Source organism: Vicugna pacos, chromosome 11 (genome assembly GCF_048564905.1).
Source record: "Vicugna pacos chromosome 11, VicPac4, whole genome shotgun sequence".
Lineage (NCBI taxonomy): Eukaryota > Metazoa > Chordata > Mammalia > Artiodactyla > Camelidae > Vicugna > Vicugna pacos.
In genome coordinates this window covers 18,538,031-18,557,088 of record NC_132997.1, presented here as the reverse complement: position 1 = coordinate 18,557,088, position 19,058 = coordinate 18,538,031, and the positions used below count along the sequence as shown (strand labels likewise).

At 42.0% G+C, this 19,058-nt stretch overlaps 2 pseudogenes; both read right to left on the bottom strand.

The window, feature by feature from the left end:
* Window positions 1-978: 978 nt before the first annotated feature.
* LOC140699512 (cyclin-dependent kinase 16 pseudogene) lies at window positions 979-2,783 on the bottom strand (annotated as a pseudogene).
* A 6,681-nt stretch (window positions 2,784-9,464) lies between these two features.
* Window positions 9,465-10,273, bottom strand: LOC140699690 (cyclic AMP-dependent transcription factor ATF-5 pseudogene; annotated as a pseudogene).
* Window positions 10,274-19,058: the final 8,785 nt, after the last annotated feature.

Below are 19,058 nucleotides of genomic sequence, written 5' to 3'. Positions count from 1 at the left end.
CAAATGTATTCTAAAGAATTTAAGAGATTAGTCTGTTATATGTACCATGACAATTAACCATTTCTCTTGCTTACTATCCCTAAGATACTATTATCTTCTGATATCATTTCCCTTCTATCTGAAGAACTTCCTATAGAATTCCTTTACAGCAAGTCTGCTGGCAACAAATTCTCTCAGTTTTCCTTCATCTGAGAACACTTTAATTTCACCTTCTTGCCTGAGGTCTTTTTTACTAAACATAGATTTTCAAGCTCTGTTTTTTCAGCAATTGAAAAATATCATGCCACTTCCTTCTGTAGTTTCTGGTTAGTCATTCAAAGTGTTATCCTACAGGTAATGTGCCATTTTTTTCTGATTGATTTCAATATTTTTCTTTGACTTTAGTTTCAACAATTTGACTATGATTTGTCTAAGCATGGAATTTCTTTGAGTTTATCCTGTTTCGGGTTTGTTCAGATTTCTGAATCTATAGGTTTATGTGGTTTGCCACACGAATGAATTTTAGAGATGTTATATGTTGAAATATATTTTTTCAGTACTGAACTTGTTCTGCTGTCCTTCTGGGACTCTGGTGGCAAGAATGTTATGCCTTTGCTATTTTCTCACCGGTTCCTCTGGCTCTGTTAACTTGTCTTAAATATCTTTTTCCAGGTTAAATAGTTTCTATTGATCTATTTTTCAGTTCCACTGACAATTTCATCTGTTATGCACTTTGTGCTTTTGAGCTCATTTAGTGAGTTTTATACTTCAGTTATTTTATTTTTCAGTTCAAATATTTCCTTTTGATTTTTTTTTTAAGGAGCGATGAGAGCTTTGTTAGCACCCAGCAGACAGGCCAATGGGTGGGCTGACAGGGCAATGGTCAGGTGTTCGCACAGGCAGCAGGGGACAAGTGGGAAGGTGAGCATGCGTCAGGTAGGTAGGCAGGCAGCAAGCAGGAAGGATGCAGCTGGGGGCTGCCCTGTGAGGGGTGTGGCATCCCTCCAGCTGCTGCCTGCTGGGGCCTCAGTCTGTGGCTTAGAACTCGGTGTCCACCACCTGGAAAGCTGGCCTGCCTTAGTCAGGCATTGATGAAGACCGAAGCCTGGCCTCCTTTTGTAGCTGGATCTCCTCTCGTGCAAACATGGAAGTAGTTTCAGGAGGTTTGTGGATGCGCTTCCACAGACTGAGGAAGAACAGAAGTTTCATGGCATCCTCTGCGGAGAACCAATTGCGAACTTCAAGCTGCAGCAGCTTGGTGAGGAGGTCAGCCCCGCCGCTGTCAAGTCAACAGCAACAACAAGGGGACTGGGGATAGCAGTAAGTCTTGAACTCTTCACTGAAGAGGATGCCTGGCCACGTCCCCTCAGTTGGGTTCCCAAGACGCGGAAGATGAAGTGCAGCTGTTCCTCCACCGTGGAGCCCGGGAAGAGGGGCCGGCCCGTGGCCATCACATAGAAGTTGCAGCCCACACCCCACATGCCAATCTGAGAGGGGTTGTCCGTGGACCCAAGCAGGATGTTGGGGGCCGGTACACAGCGTTACAACCTAATTGGAGTAGGTCCTCATTGGAACTGACTCGGCCTGGGCCAGGCCGAAGACGGCCAGCTTGAGCTCTCCTCTCTCGTTGATGAGCAGGTTCTGGGGCTTGATGTCTCGGTGTAGCACCTACTGCCGGTGGCAGCAGACCAGGCCGCGGAGCAGCTGGAACAGGAAGAGTTTCGCATTGTGCATGTTGATGACGTTCCCACAGCCATCCGGGTGCTGCGTCAGGTCCTTGTCCAGGTACTCAAAGACAAGGGTGAGCGACTTCTCTGAGGATAATGTCGTGTGGTGGGATGATGCTGGCATGTTTGAGGTCCTTGAGCAGGGACGCTTCCCAGATGGCGGTGCAGGGCGCCCCCTCTTCGTGTTCAGTCTGATCTCCCTGGGCGCCACAAGGTTGTCTGTGAGCTTGCTTTTGCCTTTGCAGACGGTGGCATATGTACCCTCTCCCAGCTTGTCCAACTTGATGTAGGTCTCCATTTTCCCAAAGTCGATCTCAGGCAGGCTGACATGGCGGAGGCGGCAGCCGAGGGGCTTGTCAAAGACGGGGATATTGGAGTCAACTTCTCAAGGGAGCCATCGGGCAGCCGGATGGGGGCTGCTAGTGATGGGCGCTTGTTGACATCTTCCGTGGAGATCTTGCACGGGGGTGGGGGTGGGGTTGCGCATGCGCACCCTCCCTGGTGCCTGCCCCTCACGCGAGGGCGCGGCGGAAGCCTGGTCCCTCTCCCCGGCGACCCCACCTTCCAGTCCCCGTGTACAGCCTCTGGTGCGGAGCTGGGCGGGCCGCGTCCAGAGCGGGGCTCCCCAGGGGCAGCTCGTGTGGGGGCCCCTCCACGGTCACCGCCGCCGCTCTCACCCAGGCCAGTCTGTTCAGGGGCACCACTGGTCTTGTCTACACCTCGGCCCCCTCGGAGTGTCACTGACAGCCGCCTTTTGATCCTCTTCAGCCGATCCGCGGCAACCGGCGGGGGCGCGCGAGCCACCTCAGCGCCGCGGGGCCGGCAGGGCGGGCTGAGGCTGCGCGACCTCCTTCCCCTCCTGTTCGCCGCAGGCGCCCGTCCCAGGGGTCTTAGGCGTGGCTGCCGGGCCGGGCCGCCGCCCGCTGAGGAGGAGGAGGCGGCGGTGGCGGCGGCGTCCCTCTCAGCCGGCCCTGCGCTCGGCCGCACGAGTCCGGGAGCCCGCGGCGGCGCACTCTTCAGGGCCGACCGCTGGCGGAGACGCGGCGGACCCCCTTCTGATCCTTCTTTATACCTCATTTCTGTCCTCCAACCTATCTATTAATTTTAGGAGTGCTTGCAATTTCTCGTTAGAATATTTTAAATAACTTACTATTTTAAAATCTTTGCCAGGTAATTCTAATAACTTTGTCATGTCAATGTTGATGTTTGTTGATCGTCTTTTCCCGTAAGAATTGAGAGTCTCCTGTTTCTTCATATGCTGAGGAATTTTGGACTGCTATATCATGCTTTCATACACGGAGGTTTTTTTTTTTTAATCCTTTGAATAAAGTTGGTATGTTTGTTTTGGCAAGAAATTTACCTGGTTAAATTCAGGCCACAGGTTTCAGCCATCTTCTTTGGCTCTGGGTTGAATGTCAATTCAGTTTCAAAACCTTTGCAGAGCTATTCAGATCTGCCCCCCAAGTGCACGTCAAGCGGCCGGCTGGGTCTGACCAGAAGTCTTTCTGATAATCAGGTTTTACAAGTCTTTATTATACTGATTAGTATCAGGTCCAGCCATGCACACAAAGTTTGGGGTTAAATTTTCTAAGATTATTTAAAAATTTACTGAGATTTCTTTCATGAGGTCTCCCCTCATCGTAACTTCCCCAGTACAATTCATGTCCCTGGAGTACCTCTTTCAGGTTCTGTATTCAGAAGCACAGGGCCTTAGTTATTCTGTGCTGCTTACTTTTGTGACCAAGAGGTGACAGGACCAGAGGATAGAAAACAGGGTAACTTTACCAGAGATTTGCTGGTACTTTAAATTCTGGTCTTCTTTCCAGTTGTCCTGCTGTTACTCAGATTGCAGAGTCCTCTAACAGCTGCTCTGTGCATTCTGTCTCAGAGCTGCACTCAGTGGTACAGACAGGGTGGAACATGTTTTCTCCAGCTTACCTGGAACTGACTCCCAGAATTATTTATTTACTTTTTATTTCTGCATATTACCTGCACCCAATCTTGGCCTTCTAGTTTCTGAATACTTCTGGTCTTGACTCATTTTCCTTCTTCCCCATTCAATGCCTAATACTCAGTCACTGTGTTATTAAATGACATTAATTCCTTTTATTTGGTAACTGCTTTGCCTAGCCTCACTCCAAGTTCAAAGGTCAGACTCACTGAGATTTGGGGGAAATGCCTGGTAACTACTGTCCTGCGTTGGTTAATTAGAACATCAACAAGATTACAATGCAATATTGTATGATTTCCCATTGGCATGTTTCACAGAAAACATTTTCAAGTTGAAGTAAATAATGGAAAGAAGTACTCGCTAACAAATTAATTACCTGTTAGTTTATCACTAGAGTGACTGGCAAGCTAGAAAATAAATTTATTACTTTTTATCTTAAGCTGAAGTAGACAGAGAATTTCTGTGTGCAGCTCCTTACACGTGGTGTTCAAGGATGACAAGTTCCCTATGTAGAAGCCCTGGGAACTTCTCTGAAAATGTTCCAGCACAGTTCCCACTAGCTAGTTCTGCTTGTGGCCCTCAGAGCCAGCTACACACAAAGTAGGGAAATGTAAATAAACTTCCTCTTTCCTCTCTCTTCTGCCTCTTCAGACTTTCTATCTCCACTTCCTACAAACATCTCAATTCTAACAAGCCCCTCTTTTGAGCTTACTTCCTGCTAGATTTATTTAATTATATTCCACTTCATTTCTGGATGTAAAACAGCCTATTATTTCCTCAGCTTCTTTTCCCTCACTGCTAATCTTCTTGAAAGACTGACATACTCTTCCCAGAAGAGAACTGGAATGATGTCAAAGGAATGAAATATTATGTTGGTTCTCGAAGTGTGGTCCCTATACCAGTAGCAATACAGCACCTAGTAACTTGTTATAAAGGCAAATTCTTGAGTCCCACCTATAGAATCAGAAACTCTTCAGGTGCAGTCCCACAATCTGTGTTTTAACAAGCCCCCTAGGTGATACTGATGTACACAAAATTTGGGAACCATTGTAAATAGAGAGTTAATAATGGCCTGGTACTGGTAGAATGAAGGGGAAGGGTGTGGTCCGCATGTGGGTTGCTTGTCAAATTGTGAGGACTTATTGAATTGGTTATTCCATGCTTGAAATAAGTCTTGTCACTAGCACCCTGAGTGGCTGTGCGAAGTGCAGGAAGGGAAAGCAAAGTATAAATGGTGGGTGCGAAGGGCTGACAGCACCCAAAGTGTCTTTCATCTCTGCCTTCTCCATCTGGTGGCCTGCAGAGTGTTCTCCCCAGCTACTGTGAACACTTTGGCAATTATTCCAAGGGGCATTTTTGTAATAAAAACCCACTCATTGTTCCTCCAGGGTTTTTCTCCTTCAGTGGCCCTGGTAGCACTAGGCAAACACATTTTTAATGACCAGAATTCACAGATATGGTATTATCCTCCTCTCCATGTATGATGTCAGTAATCCACTGAGACATCCTGGCTGGCTTTTTACAGTCCTTAACATCACATAAATTTTGATTCAGCCAAATAGGTTTCCTTAACATAATACAGTTATTTCAGTATTATAAGATAATCATAAATCTGAATCATTATGTCTTGTGATGGACACAGAACTATATGTTGCACCATAATTTATAATTGAACAAAGTTGGTTCTTCTTAACAAAGCATTCTTTGATATCACTGAATCATCAAGAGAAATAAGGAAATGGTGATTGGCTAAACAAAACTTCTATTGTAAGAAAAAATCTTTCTTCAGAGAAATATTGAGCAAATGGAATATATGTTCATGACAGTACTGAAATTGACCCCAGCAATCCTACATTGGCGTTTCCATCTAAACATCATGAAAATACAAGATAAAAAAGTGTGTGTGTGTGTGTGTGTATATATATATATATATATACACACACACACATACATATAAATAAATACACTACAATTCACTATCAATAGAAACACCAACCCCTGGAAAACACTCAATATTTTCTGGAAGTTTCCTCACTGTTATCAAACGAGATAAATTTATTTGAACATTAGTGTCAGGGAGAAATTTCTGTAGTTAGCTTGTAAGTATCTATGCACTGTGCACTCTTCTTCCCATTAGAGTAGCAGGAAGAGTTTTACAATGGGTAATTTTTTTCACAAATATATGCTCACAACTCAAAAGTTGATTATAACTGACCCTTGAATAATGCAGGAGTTAGGGGCACTAATCCTCCTTGCAGCCAAAAGTCTGTGTGTAACTCAGAGTTGGCCCTCCATATACTCGGTTCCTCCACATATGTGGTCCCCCTTTGGTAGACTCAAGCAACCTCAGGTCATTTGGTAATGTAGTATTTAATACTGAAAAAATTCCCTGAATAAGTGGACTCATGCAGTTAAAATCCACAGTGTTCAAGGACTGACTGAATAATGCTTTGTTTTAGAAGATTGTCTTTATAAATAACAAACTTTGATTTCAGTTTTTGTAAGTACTTTATATTTTGAGAAAAATTATGTATTTGCTCATAATTTATATTAACATTTTCACCTTGTTTTATCCTTTATTTTTTCCATTTCTCTTTTTTGGGGGCTGTGATTTACCTTTACTGAAAAGACACAGTTGGTAAGTTTAAAGTTTGATGGGTTTGACAAATGTATACACCTATGTAACCACCACCTTAATTAAGACACACAGCATTTCTACAACAAAAACTCTTCGCTTCTCTCTTTTCCCAGTTACTGCCTTGCACCCAGAGAGAAAAACCGCTGTTCTGGTTTTCATTATCATATATTAATCTTGTCTTTCAAATTTTATATAACTGGAATTATATAATACGTACTCTTTGTGTCTGGCTTGTTTAACTCTGCACTTTTTGAGATTCCTCTATGTTATTGTATGTGTCAGTAGTTGATTTCATTTTATTACTAAGTAGCAATTAATTTCCACGACTAATGATTTTACCCACCTTTTCATACATATTTTGACAGTCATTTATTTTCAATGTTGAAGTATTGATAGAAATATATCCCCCATCTCTGTATTGGGCTGAGTGGTTTCTTACTGAATTATCAGTGTTCTTTATATGTTTTGGATATAAGTTCTATATCAGATATGTGTTTTGGAAATATTCTCACGAAATCTCTGGCTTATCTTTATTTTCTTAAGAAGTTTTTGCAACAGGCTTAAAATAACAAAGATTTACTACTTCTCTATTCTGTGGTTTTGAAACCTTGGTGATTTTCCTCCTGGTCTTGCCTAGGGTCACTTCTGTGGCTTAAATGGAAATGAAACACCCAAAAGAACCTACTTGTGAACCTAGAAGTTGATGCCATCACCGTGTGTGCCCCAAGGAGGCCTCTCCTCTTCTAGAAAGCTAGTGTGAATTTCTGCAAAACTTGGAGGCCTCAAGATCCTAAGAGAGTGAAAGCAGAAGGTGTGATGCTTCTGAAGTCCCAGTATCAGAAGAAATGTAATATTAGTTGTGCTGCATTCCATATTTACTCCTTTTATGATTCCTTCTTCACTCCTGGTATTTCAAGTTTCCTTCTGGTGTCACTTCCCTTCTGCCTGAAGAACTGCTTTTGGGAATTTTTATGAGCAGCTCTACTGGCAACAAAATTTCTTAGTTTTCATTCATCTGAGAATGTCTTGACTTCACCTTTATTCTGGAAGGACAGCTTTGCTAAATGCAGAAGTCTGGAGTAATATATTTTTTTTCTTTCATTGCTTTAAAAGTGTGCCACTTCCTTCTGGGTTCCGTGGTTTCAATTGAGATAGCTACTGTTCTTCCTTGTAACTAGTTCACCTTTTCTCTTTTACTACTTTTGAGAGTTTCCCTTTATCTGTAGTTCTCAGGAGTTTATTTCTGGTGTGTCTTGATATGTATTTCTGTTTGGGGTTCACACAGCTCCTTGTACCTATAAATTTATGTCTATTATTTCTTTGAAAACTATTTCAGTCCCACATTTTTCTCTTTTCCTTTTGGGACTCTGCTGATACAAATGTTAAATTTTTTGTTATTTTTCTACAGGTGATTCCCTGTGATTCTATTAACTTCTTTCAGTCTATTTTCTCTCTGTTGTTCAGTTTGGGTTATTTTCACTGTTCTGTCCTGTCTTCAAGTTCCATTATTATTTGCCCTGTGATAGTAATTCTGAATATTGATCATTGGCCTCTCTGGTGGCTTTTTTATTTTGGTTAATGTAATTTTTAGTTCTATAATTTCTATTTGATTTTTTATATCCTCCATTTCTTTGCTTAGATTTTCTATGATAGATTAGAAAATCAGTATTTATATTAATTGATTCAGGAAAGATCATCAGGAGATGCTAAAATTAATGGATAAATGCTTGAGGAAACAGGGTTTATACATAGTGTCAAAGTTTTGCCCCAGAAAACAATGACTAATTACTTATTAATTGATAAAGTACTTACACATATCAGTTAATAAATAAAAATACTTATTAACTAACTTTAAAGTGGAATAACCTCACTGACATCATCTTAGCCAAGTGACAAAAGTTAACATCATCAGTCAGAGACACATGAATATCATGGGTCTTTGTTATGTTGCACTGAAAAGACCACAGGTTGACTTCTTTAATATTCTGGCCCAAAATGCATACGCTTAATCTGATCATACAAAAATATAAAACAAACCTAAATCAAAGGAAATTATATGAGATGAATGACCAGAACTCTAAAAATGTTAAGATCATAAAAGATAATCAAATATTAGGGAAATCATTCCAAATTAAAGGTAACTAAAAACATACAACAAATAGATCAATATATGATCCTGAATTGGATCCTGGAATGGAGACAGAAGGGTGAAAAAGAAGTCCATTTTTATTTATTTGTTTTGTTTCTTTGTTTTGTTTTTGCTATAAAGAATATGGTTGGGAAATCAGAAAACCTGAATGGGTCTGTGGATTAGATGGTGGTACTGTATCAATACTAATAATGTCCTGATGTTAATGGCTGTGCTGTAATAGGGGAGTGTGTTAGTCTCCTAGTACAGTCATAATTTACTGTCAAAATATTACAGATTGAGTTCCTTAAATAGATTTTTTTTCCAGAGGAAATGCTTCATTTTATTTCCACTCACAATTCCCCAAAAATGATCAGTCCCTACCCCTCCCTCACCTTGATGTGGCCCTCTCCCCAACAACTTCACACAACACTGATTTTCTCCCAGAGCTAAAATGAACACCCAGTCACCAATTACGGCTGTTCTCCACCCAGCCCACCTCCCCATCTGCCTGTATATCCACCTGCTCTGCGAACTTGGCCACCTTTTGGTTCCATCCCCCAAATGTAGTTCCCCAAGGTCACCTGGCTTGTTTGGCTTACATTCTATGGGCACCATTCTTAGAACTTTTCTTGGCTTAGTCCCCAGATGGTTCCCCTGTCCTCCTATGCATCGTCATTCTGCAGAGCTTCCTGGCCTCATTTCCCTATTTGGGAGACTAAGTTTCCAAGATCTCCCCTGCTCCCCAAGTTCCCTGTGGGGCTCTGTTCCTCAGCTGTTACATATGGATGTACATGTTGACTGAGGCCAAACATGCCTTGATTCTGGGGAGAGAAGAAGGGGGCCAATTCAGAATGGACAGGAGAGACAAGGATCAAAGGGGACAGAGAAAGGGGGGGTGGGAGGAGGGATGGAGGGGTTTGACGGGAAGCTGGATGGAGGGGGATGACAGCGGGATGGACCCTCCCACCTCAGCCCCAGAAAGACAAGGGAGCCAGAGCGGAAGACAAGCTCCCCCTACCGCACAAAGCCCCTGCCTGGCTAGCTGTTCCGAGTCCCCTTGCTTCAAGCCTTGTACACATAGATGAGCAGCCCCTTGACATACTGGATTTCCCTCTCCGCCTAGTCAGCCGTCTCCCTCAGCTCCTGGTTCCGCGCCTCCAGCCCCTGGGACCCGCCCTCCAGGGCCTCGCCCTCTGGGCGCTTTCTCTGCAGGTACTTCAGAGTCGCTGACGTGTTCTGGTCCCTCTCCTTTTGCTCATGGTCCCCGTGGGCGGTGGCAGGATTGGGGTAGGGGGCTGGGCGAGAGGGTGGAGGTGGATAAGGGGGTTGCTGGGATGGGGGCCAGGTTGCCAACCCAGAGTCCCCTGGCCCACCCTCCCTGCAACAGTAGATGGCTAGCAAGTCAAGGGTATCCAGGGCAGGGGCCTGGGGGAGGTCAAAAGTGAGAAGGGGAGGGGCGGTGGCAGTAGTGGTTTCGGACTTGAGGATGATGGTGGGAGGAGGGAGCATCAAGGAAGAAGTCTTCCATCTGCTGAAGTTCCTTTATAGGAGGGAGACCATAGCTTCCAGATCTGGAAAGATGAGGGGAGGGCACCTGAGGGCAAGGGGGCTCCAAAGGGGGAAGGGCTGTGAAGTCGACCAGCTCGGTCATCCAATCAGGGAAGCCATCATCTACCAGGGGATCTCCCCAACCCGGAAGCCCGCCCTCCAGGGCTCCCCCAAGGACCTCATAGGGGCCCAGGGGGGCAGGGGCCGGGGGGGTTCCCATAGTCCATGAGCCAGCCCAGCCCGCTAGCTGGGACCAGGGTCCTGTCCAGGTCCAGCCTCAGGGTCGCCAGGAGTGACATGGCTGTGGTGCGGGTGCTGGACACAGATGGCAATGAAGGAGGCTGCGCCAACAGCTGGGAGGAGATTCTGGAAGTTGCTCAGCTGGGTGAAAACAGGCACCAAGGCAAAAGTGGAGGATTCCATGGCTGCAGAAAGGAGAGGCAGCGGCGGTCTCAGGTGAAGAAAGAAGGCAGGATTGGCGAGCACAGGCACGCAAGCGTGGAGACTGGCCTGGGGCGCAGAGGGGCCGCAGCCGCAGAGCCATGGCCGGGGCTGTGCAGGCGGAGGTGGTGTCGTGGTAGCAGGAGGAGAGACCTTCATCTGAGGATGGGGAACGAGGCAGCCCCAGGGACTGGGAACAGATATAAACAACAGAAATTTAATTACTCACTGTTCTAGGGGCCAGAAGTCCAAGATTAAGTTGCCAGCAAGGCTGATTTCTCATTAGACTTCTCTTCCTATTTTGCATCCATCTTATTGTGGCCCCAACAAGCCCTTTCCTCAGTGAGCATGGACCCTCCTGCTCTCTCTTCCTCCTCTTATAAGGTGTCAGTCCTTTTGGATTACGGTCCCACATTTATGACCTCCTTTAATCTTAATCGCCTTCTTAATGGCTGTGTTATCAAATGCAGTCACGCTGAGGGTTAGGGATTCAACATATGGACTTGGGGGAAACACAGTTGAACCCATTACAAAGTGTCCTTGGTTTTAGGAAATAAATACACACTAAAATATTTATAAGTAAGAAGACAGCATGTTTGCTATATAACTTAGGGAAAAACTGAAGAGAATATAAAAATAAAAAGTGATATCTTAACAATTGGGGAACTGAGATGAACTGTGTATACTTCTTTGTACAATACTTTCAACTTTACTGAAAGGTTTCAATTATTTCAACATAAAAAGGTAATGGAAAATGACACATAGATTTCTCTCCATCCATTGCTTCTACCAAAAGTGATCCAATGCATTCAGATTCTCAAGCTTTTAGCTTTATTTTCATATACAAGCCATGAGCTTATAGAAGACAAGCCAGTCTTACCAGTTTACCCCAGGTTGCTGAGCAGAGAGTATAAAGCCAAGAGGATGGACTTAGTCATTGAACTCCTCCCAGAGTTACTTTTCTATCACAAATCAAATGGCTTCCTGAAGCTGGATCCAACTAAAATGATATGTTTTTCCATTGGGCTATTTATCTGTTCTTGCACAAACTGCCTAATTGTTTATCTTTGTAAGTATTGACTCTTGTATATTCTCTAATTCTATTGTCTCTATTCTCTTTATGGTAATTTGTCAAGATTGTCTTGGCCATTCTTGGTACTTAAACTTCTGTACAAATTTTAGAGTCAGCTTATTAATTTCCATTAAAAAATACCTGCTGGGATTTTTATTGCAACTGCATTGAAACTGTAGATCAATTTAAGAAGAACTGACATTTTTACAATACGGAATTTTTTTAATATGTGATTATAGGATGCTCTGCCACGCTAACTGAGATAGTCTTTTATTTCAATAATGTGCTGTAGTGTTCTCTGTAGAGGCTTCACGTGTCTTTTACAGATTTATCCCAAGCTATTTGTTGTATTCTGATGAGACTATGACTACTATTATTTAAAATTGTTATTTTGTAATTTTTTTGTTGCTACATATAGAAATACAATTGGTTTCATTATGTTATGCATCAGGCAACTTTAGTAAATTCACTCTTGGATTTTCTTTATAAACAACAATATCATCTGTGGGGTTGAGAGTTTTATTTATTTCTGGTTTTATATATTTTTTCTTTACTTGATTTATTACAGTGAGTAAGACCTTCATTATAAATTATAGAAGTGGTACTTGTCTCAGTCCTAATCTCAGGGGGAAGAATTCAGTATCTCATCATCAGATATGATGATTCCTTGAGATTGTTTTGTTGTTGCTGTTACTATAGTTCAGATTAAGGAAATTCACTTTTGTCCATATTTTACTAAGTATTTCTTAAAAAAAATTTTTTTTGAGTTATAGTCAGTTTACACCGTTGTGTCGATTTCCAGTGCAGAGCACAATTTTCAGTTATACATGAACATACATATACTCACTGTCACATTCTTTTTCACTGTGAGCTACCACAAGATCTTGTATATATTTCCCTGTGCTATACAGTATAATGTGGTATCTATTCTACATATGCCTGTCAGTATCTACAAATCTCAAACTACCAGTCTCTCCCTTCCCACCCCCCACCCACCGGTAACCACAATTTTGTATTCTATGTCTATGAGCCTGTTTCTGCTTTGTATTTTATGTTCATTTGTCTTTTTCTTTCTTTTTTCTTCATCTTTTTTTTTTAGATTCCACATATATGCGATCTCATATGGTATTTTTCTTACTTTTTCTGGCTTACTTTACTTAGAATGACATTCTCTAGGGACATCCATGTTGCTGCAAATGGTGTTATGTTGTCATTTTTATGGCTGAATAGTCTTTCATTGTAGAAATATACCACATCTTCTTTATCCAGTCATCTGCTGATAGATATTTAGTCCATTTCCATGTCTTGGCTATTCTAAACAGTGCTGCTGTGAACTTTGGGGTGCAGATGTCTTTTTGAAGTAGGGTTCCTTCTGGATATATGCCCAGGAGTGGGGTTCCTGGGTCATATGGTAAGTCTATGCCTAGTCTTTTGAGGAATCTCCATACTGTTTTCCACAGTGGCTGCACCAAACTGCATTCCCACCAGCAGTGTAGGAGGTTAGGATTAGGGTTAGTTTTTTTATTAATGAAAAGGTGCTAAATTTTATGAGATTCTTCCCCCACATTTGCTATAATTATGTAGTTTTCTGCTCTTCTTTCTTAATATGGTAAATTATATTGATTGACTTTGAATCTTAAATCCACCTTTTATTCCTTGGACAAAGCTAACTTGTATTATTTGAAATATGCCTTATTTGATATGCCAATATTTTGTTTGAGGCTTTATGTTTCTATATTTACCAGGTGTATTATTCCATAATTTTCCTTTTTCTGGTAATATTCCTGTCAAGTGTGTTATTAAGACTATGATAAGACTTTTTTAAGGTCAGCATGTGATCAACTTTGGTAGATGTTCCATGTGCACTAGAGGATAAAACTACTCTATGACTTTTGGATGCAGTGTTCTATGTGTAAATGTTTAAATGTATGGTTTAAATATTCTATAGCATTACTGATATTTTTGTTCTGTCAGTTACTGAGAGAGTTCTTTAAATCTCCATTTATGATTTTAGATTTAATTTTAACTTTGAGAGCTGTTGCTCAGTATATTTTTAGGCAAATTTAGAATTTTATATCTTCCTGTTAAATAAAATCAATAAATGTATTCACTAAGGTTGCAGGATACAAAATCAATATATGGAAATCTGCTGCATTGCAATACTATAGGCTAATGACAAACTCAGATTGAGCAAAATTAAGAAAACAATCCCATTTACAATTTTATCAAAAAGAATAAAATACCTAGACTAAAATTAGCCAAGGAGGTAAAAGACACTTTAAACTTAAAACAATAAGACATTGATGAAAGAAACTGAAGAAGACACAAGTAAATGAAAATATATTTTGTGTCCATGGATTAGAAAATTATATTATTAAAATGTCCATAGTACTGAAAGCAACCTACATATTTGATGCAAACTTGATCAAAATCCCAATGGCATTTTTCACAGAAATAGAACAAACAATTCTAAACTTTGTGTGGAGCTATGAAAGACCTCAAATAACCAAAGCAGTCTTGACAAAGAAGAACAAAGCTGGAGGATTATGAGACTTGATTTCAAATATACTATAAAGCTCTACTAATCAAAACAGTATGGAAAAGCAACCTATGGAATGAGAGAAAATAATTGCAAATCATGTATCTGATAAGGCGTTATATCCAAAATATATGAAGACCTCCTACAACTCAGTAACAACAACAACAAGCCCCCCAAATAATCGAATTTAAAGTGGGCAGAGGATCTGAACAGACATTTTGCCAAAGAATATGTACAAGTAAACAACATGTACATGAGAAGATGCTCAACAGCACTAATCATCAGGGAAATGCAAATCATAACCACAGTGAGATGCCACTCACACCCGTCAGAGTGGCATTTATCAAAAAGACAGGAACTGGTATTGGCAACAATGTGGAAAAAAGGGAACACTTATGCGCTGTTGGTGGGGATGTACATTGATAAAACTACTATAAAAAACAGAATGGGGATTCCTTAAAAAATTAAAAATAAAATCACCATATGACCCAGCAATCCTACTTCTGGGTATATTTTCCAAAGAATTACAATCAGGATCTGGAAGAGGTATCTGCAGCCCATGCTCACAGCAGCAGAATTCAAAACAGCCCAGATGTGGAAACCTCCTAAATGCCCATCCACAGAGGAAGGAATAAAGAATGGGAGATATGTAGGTGTGTGTAAATATACATGTAAATATGTGTATGTGTGCATGTATATATATACATAATGTGTATCTAATTGTGTATGTATGTATGTGTAATATATAAAGTGTATGTGTGTGTGCACGCATGTGTGTGTGCATATGTGTGTGTGTGTGTGTATACAATTAAGCCATGAAAAAGAATGAAATCTTGCCATTTGCAACAACATGAATGGACCTTAAGGAAATTATCCTAAGAAAAATTATTCAGATAGAGAAAAATAATCATATGATCACACTTAAATGTATAATCTAAAATTTTAAAAAGAAGAAAAAACAAGCTTATAAATACAGAGTGGCGGTTGCCAGAAGCAGAGGGTAGGGGTGTGAGTGAAATGGCTTAAGGGAGTCAAAAGGTACAAACTTTCAAAACCTCCTACACTGTTGATGGGAATGCAGTTTGGTGCAACCACTGTGGAAAACAGTATGGAGATTCCTCAAAAGACTCAAAATAGACTTACCATATGACCCAGCAAGGCAAGGCAATTTAAGACAAGACAAGACAAAAGACAAAACATCAACTGTAATGGCAAAGATCAGTTCTGAGAAGTTGGACTTGCTTCCTTTGTTTGAGATTTCAATGCAAAATAATAAATCATTTCTGCCTGGTTGGAACAACTTACTTCAAAGTAAGAATTTTGTTACAAAGTTCTGCTTCTCCTAAAGGAATTAGGAGGGCTGACAAATGAAATGGAGGTAGAAGCTGCCACTCGCACCTTCACCAAACACCCCCTCCCCATGGTAAGTGTAACAAAAGCAGCAAAGTTGAATATTAAATAGTAAAGAAGAGCAGGGGCAGAGGTGGTCAATACGCACAGCCTCACTCGGGGAAAGTGCCTGGTTCAACACCAGCCAAGATGCAGCAGCATGCTCTTCTTGGTCCAAATGTCTTACGTCCATCCTTGCCATACAGTGCAGCTGTCACTCACACTACAGCTCATGAATCTTGACCTAACAGCTCTGACAACCGGTCCTCGAATGCTGATCCTGCTGATGGAGAACCTTCCTGTCTTCTGGTTACAATCCTACTCCACAGAGTTCCTGCTGAACTGCTGACAATAACATGATGACAGCATTCCCAAGGTCCAGGCTCCCACTGGACTCCCAGGGTAGTCTCCATTCCTGAAGCATCTTCAGCCACTGTCTATGTGCACTCATCCTGCAGGTCTCCAAAGATTCAGTTTTCCCCTAACCACTGAGGTCTCCTGGAGCACCTCCAAAATAAACCCACGACAAGACAGCACATCTGGGCCTAGGAAAGCACCTCCAACATATCCTCCAGAATAATGGTTCCTCCTGGGCTGAGAGCTCACTGAGGAAGTACACTTGGGACATCTGGCCCCACTGACAGGATTTCCAACTTTGTAATTTTTTGAGCCTTTACTACACTTAACTTCATGTTAATATACAAAGTAAAGCAAAGCAAAACACAGCGCCCTTCATTAATTCAAATGTATTTTGCTTTGTGGGTGTGATAACATGAACCCTCACGTCTCTGACACTTATTGACATACCAGACTGTGAAACCAACGTTTAGCGGCACACACTGTGGGAAATGCTGGTCTGACGGCAAGACGGTGGTCAAGAGGTCAAAGACCTAGGTCTGGCTCTATGTCTGTGTGTGTGACTTAGGGCAACTTTTATATGCTGTGTATCTCTTGTCTATAAAGTGGGGAAAATAACACTTGTCCTAACTGCCTCATAGAGGAATTGTAATGGATACAATTGCTTCAAAAAGCATAGAGTACATGTGTGAGTTTCTATGATGGTGTCCAGGGTAGAAGGGCACGCTACCTGAGAGCTGCAGGCTGCCCAAGCTTCCTAGCGAAGACCACAGCTGTCCCCGGTACCTTGGGAAGCCCAGGTGCTCTGTGAACCGTGAAACATGCCCTATTCTTCTCTGAAGGACGAAGGAGACGCAGGCTCTCCAAGCCAGGCTGGGCTACTCAGGACGAAGCAGGGCCTGCACGGGCCCCTCTCCCGACATCTCACAGCAACAGCCCACATCAGTATCTTCAAAAATACACACGACAGAGTTACCAGGGGAGAAGGGGCCCACTCAAATTTCATTTCCAGATCTCTTCCACCTCCTAAATGCTTCTGTGAGAGGAAGGCAGGCAAGCAATGTACAGGAGGAGGGAGAGAAGGGGAGGAGAAGGTAGGAGAGTGTGGTAGGTTGATTTGCTCAGAAAACAGCAGAATGAAAAAAATGACTATGATTCCTGAGACGCTGGTCAGGAAAACACTCCAGCCCTGGCTGTGACAGCACACACTGTGTCAACTGTGCTGGAAACAGAGACTGGAGGACAGGAACCTGCACTCGGGCTCTCCACATCAGCACATTGTGCAGCAGAACTAGTGCAGAACCAGACTGGGCAAAAATAGCATCGAGGACTGGACAGTTTATTTATATACCACATGTGACAATGAATGTCAATTATGACAGCCCTGAAACCTCTGGTTCATGCTATTTGTAGCTAAAATAAATAGTGACCTTTATTACCAGTTCTGTGAGATCTTTATGGTCAATTATTTCTTTTACAAGACAGTCTCAATGAATATAATGATGTCTCTTGATGGTGAAGGCACTGGGGGGTTTTATTTTTATTTTCTAGCTATATGTTGTCTTGTTTGCTGCTGCTAAAAGAAAGAGCGTGTACAACTTTTAAAATCAGAATGAAGCTGCTTCCTTGGCGGGGGGAGACATATACTTACTCCTTTTTCATGCATTCATTCAAAACATTGATTTCCTCCCAAGTGTGTGTATGACACACACACATACACACATATAGATACTTACATAATCAAATAAGATGAAGTCACAAACTATATCCTAAGATTTTTGTTTTTCCAGGAAACAATAGTTCTTTCTCTTAAGCAGGAAATGGAAAAAAACAATCATTTGATGGTAGTTTTACACAAAAGCAGTAGAACATAGTGGCTGAGGAACATGAGCCTGTTGTCAGACAAACCTGGATTCTAACCCACTGCTGGCACCTAGTGAACATGTGACCTTGGCTGCATCACAAACTCTCCATGCTTTAATCACCTCCTCTGCAAAATGAGGATAATCATCACTTCCAAGGTGTTTTATAAGGATTAAAATGAGATAAACACACAGAGCACCTATAAATATAAAATGTGAAGCCCACATCTAGCCTCTGACTCCAGGTAAGTCAAATGCCATATGACCTCATGTCCCCACCCAGCGCCAATTTGAAAAGAACCCAGTGGTGGTATGTTTTTTAGGCAAAACACATTCAGGGTGCTGGGTCTTAATGTTTATCCAACCATTATTAGCAGTAGCAACAAGAGATGCTGTCACTTGAAGGTGAAACTCATCCAGGGCACAACCAAGCAAAGTAAGTTCATCCAGAAGCTCAAGGACCAGAGCAGGACTCAGCCGTCACCTACACACACATGCACGCACGCACACACACACACACACACACACACACACACATAGGGTGCTTTAGTTAGGCAAGACAGGGGCCTTGCTGGGTTATTGCCTGGGCACCAACATTTTGAAGTCCATCAGGAGAGGGTGTTGGGAAAAATAAGAAAAAGATACAAAATATAATCAAATGCTTGGGCACTTCCCTGGAGAAAGCAGAAAGGGAGCTGGGCTTTCCCAGGGTGTAGTAAGTGGCTGGAGTGGACTGAGCACCACTGAAAACCTTAGCCGGGTTTTGTGACCCCCCCTTCCTTTATCTTGGGTAAACCCAGAAGACATAATGTTTGAAGGCAAAAAGGTGAACAAATATAGAGTGCAACAGCCTTCACACTTGTTGCTGAAACACATTCCTTCACCTTTTAAAACAATCAAGAGAACTTGCGGAGGGCTGTCCTCGTATAATAGGACAAATTGTGTTTAAATTGGGAAGCCAGCTGCTCCTTGATCAGTCATCCTTTTATCATCAACAGAACTTTAATTAGCCCCCCTCTGCTTCCTATTTTATGCCACAGATCTTAACTTTCACTTGTCTGGAACCAAACTGCAATAACTACACCCATAGTAAATAAAACAATGAACTTTTCAGACAACATGCAACTAATTCTCATTAAGTTGACTCTGGGCTATTCAAAATAGTGCCTAATTCACATCAACTATTTTCCCATAAATGACAATGTTCTATAGTAAAATTTCAACAGAAACTGTCTCCCACCCACATCTTCTTGCATGTTTTCCAGTAAGAAGGTTTTCAAGCTGTCTGGCTTCCATTTCCTGATTTTACTCATAAGTATGGGACCATGTCAGGTCACATGGTAACAATGGACAAATTTCAAAAACATGTTGACTTAAAAAAAAAGTTGCTGAATTATACCCATTGACAGCATTTATATAAATGT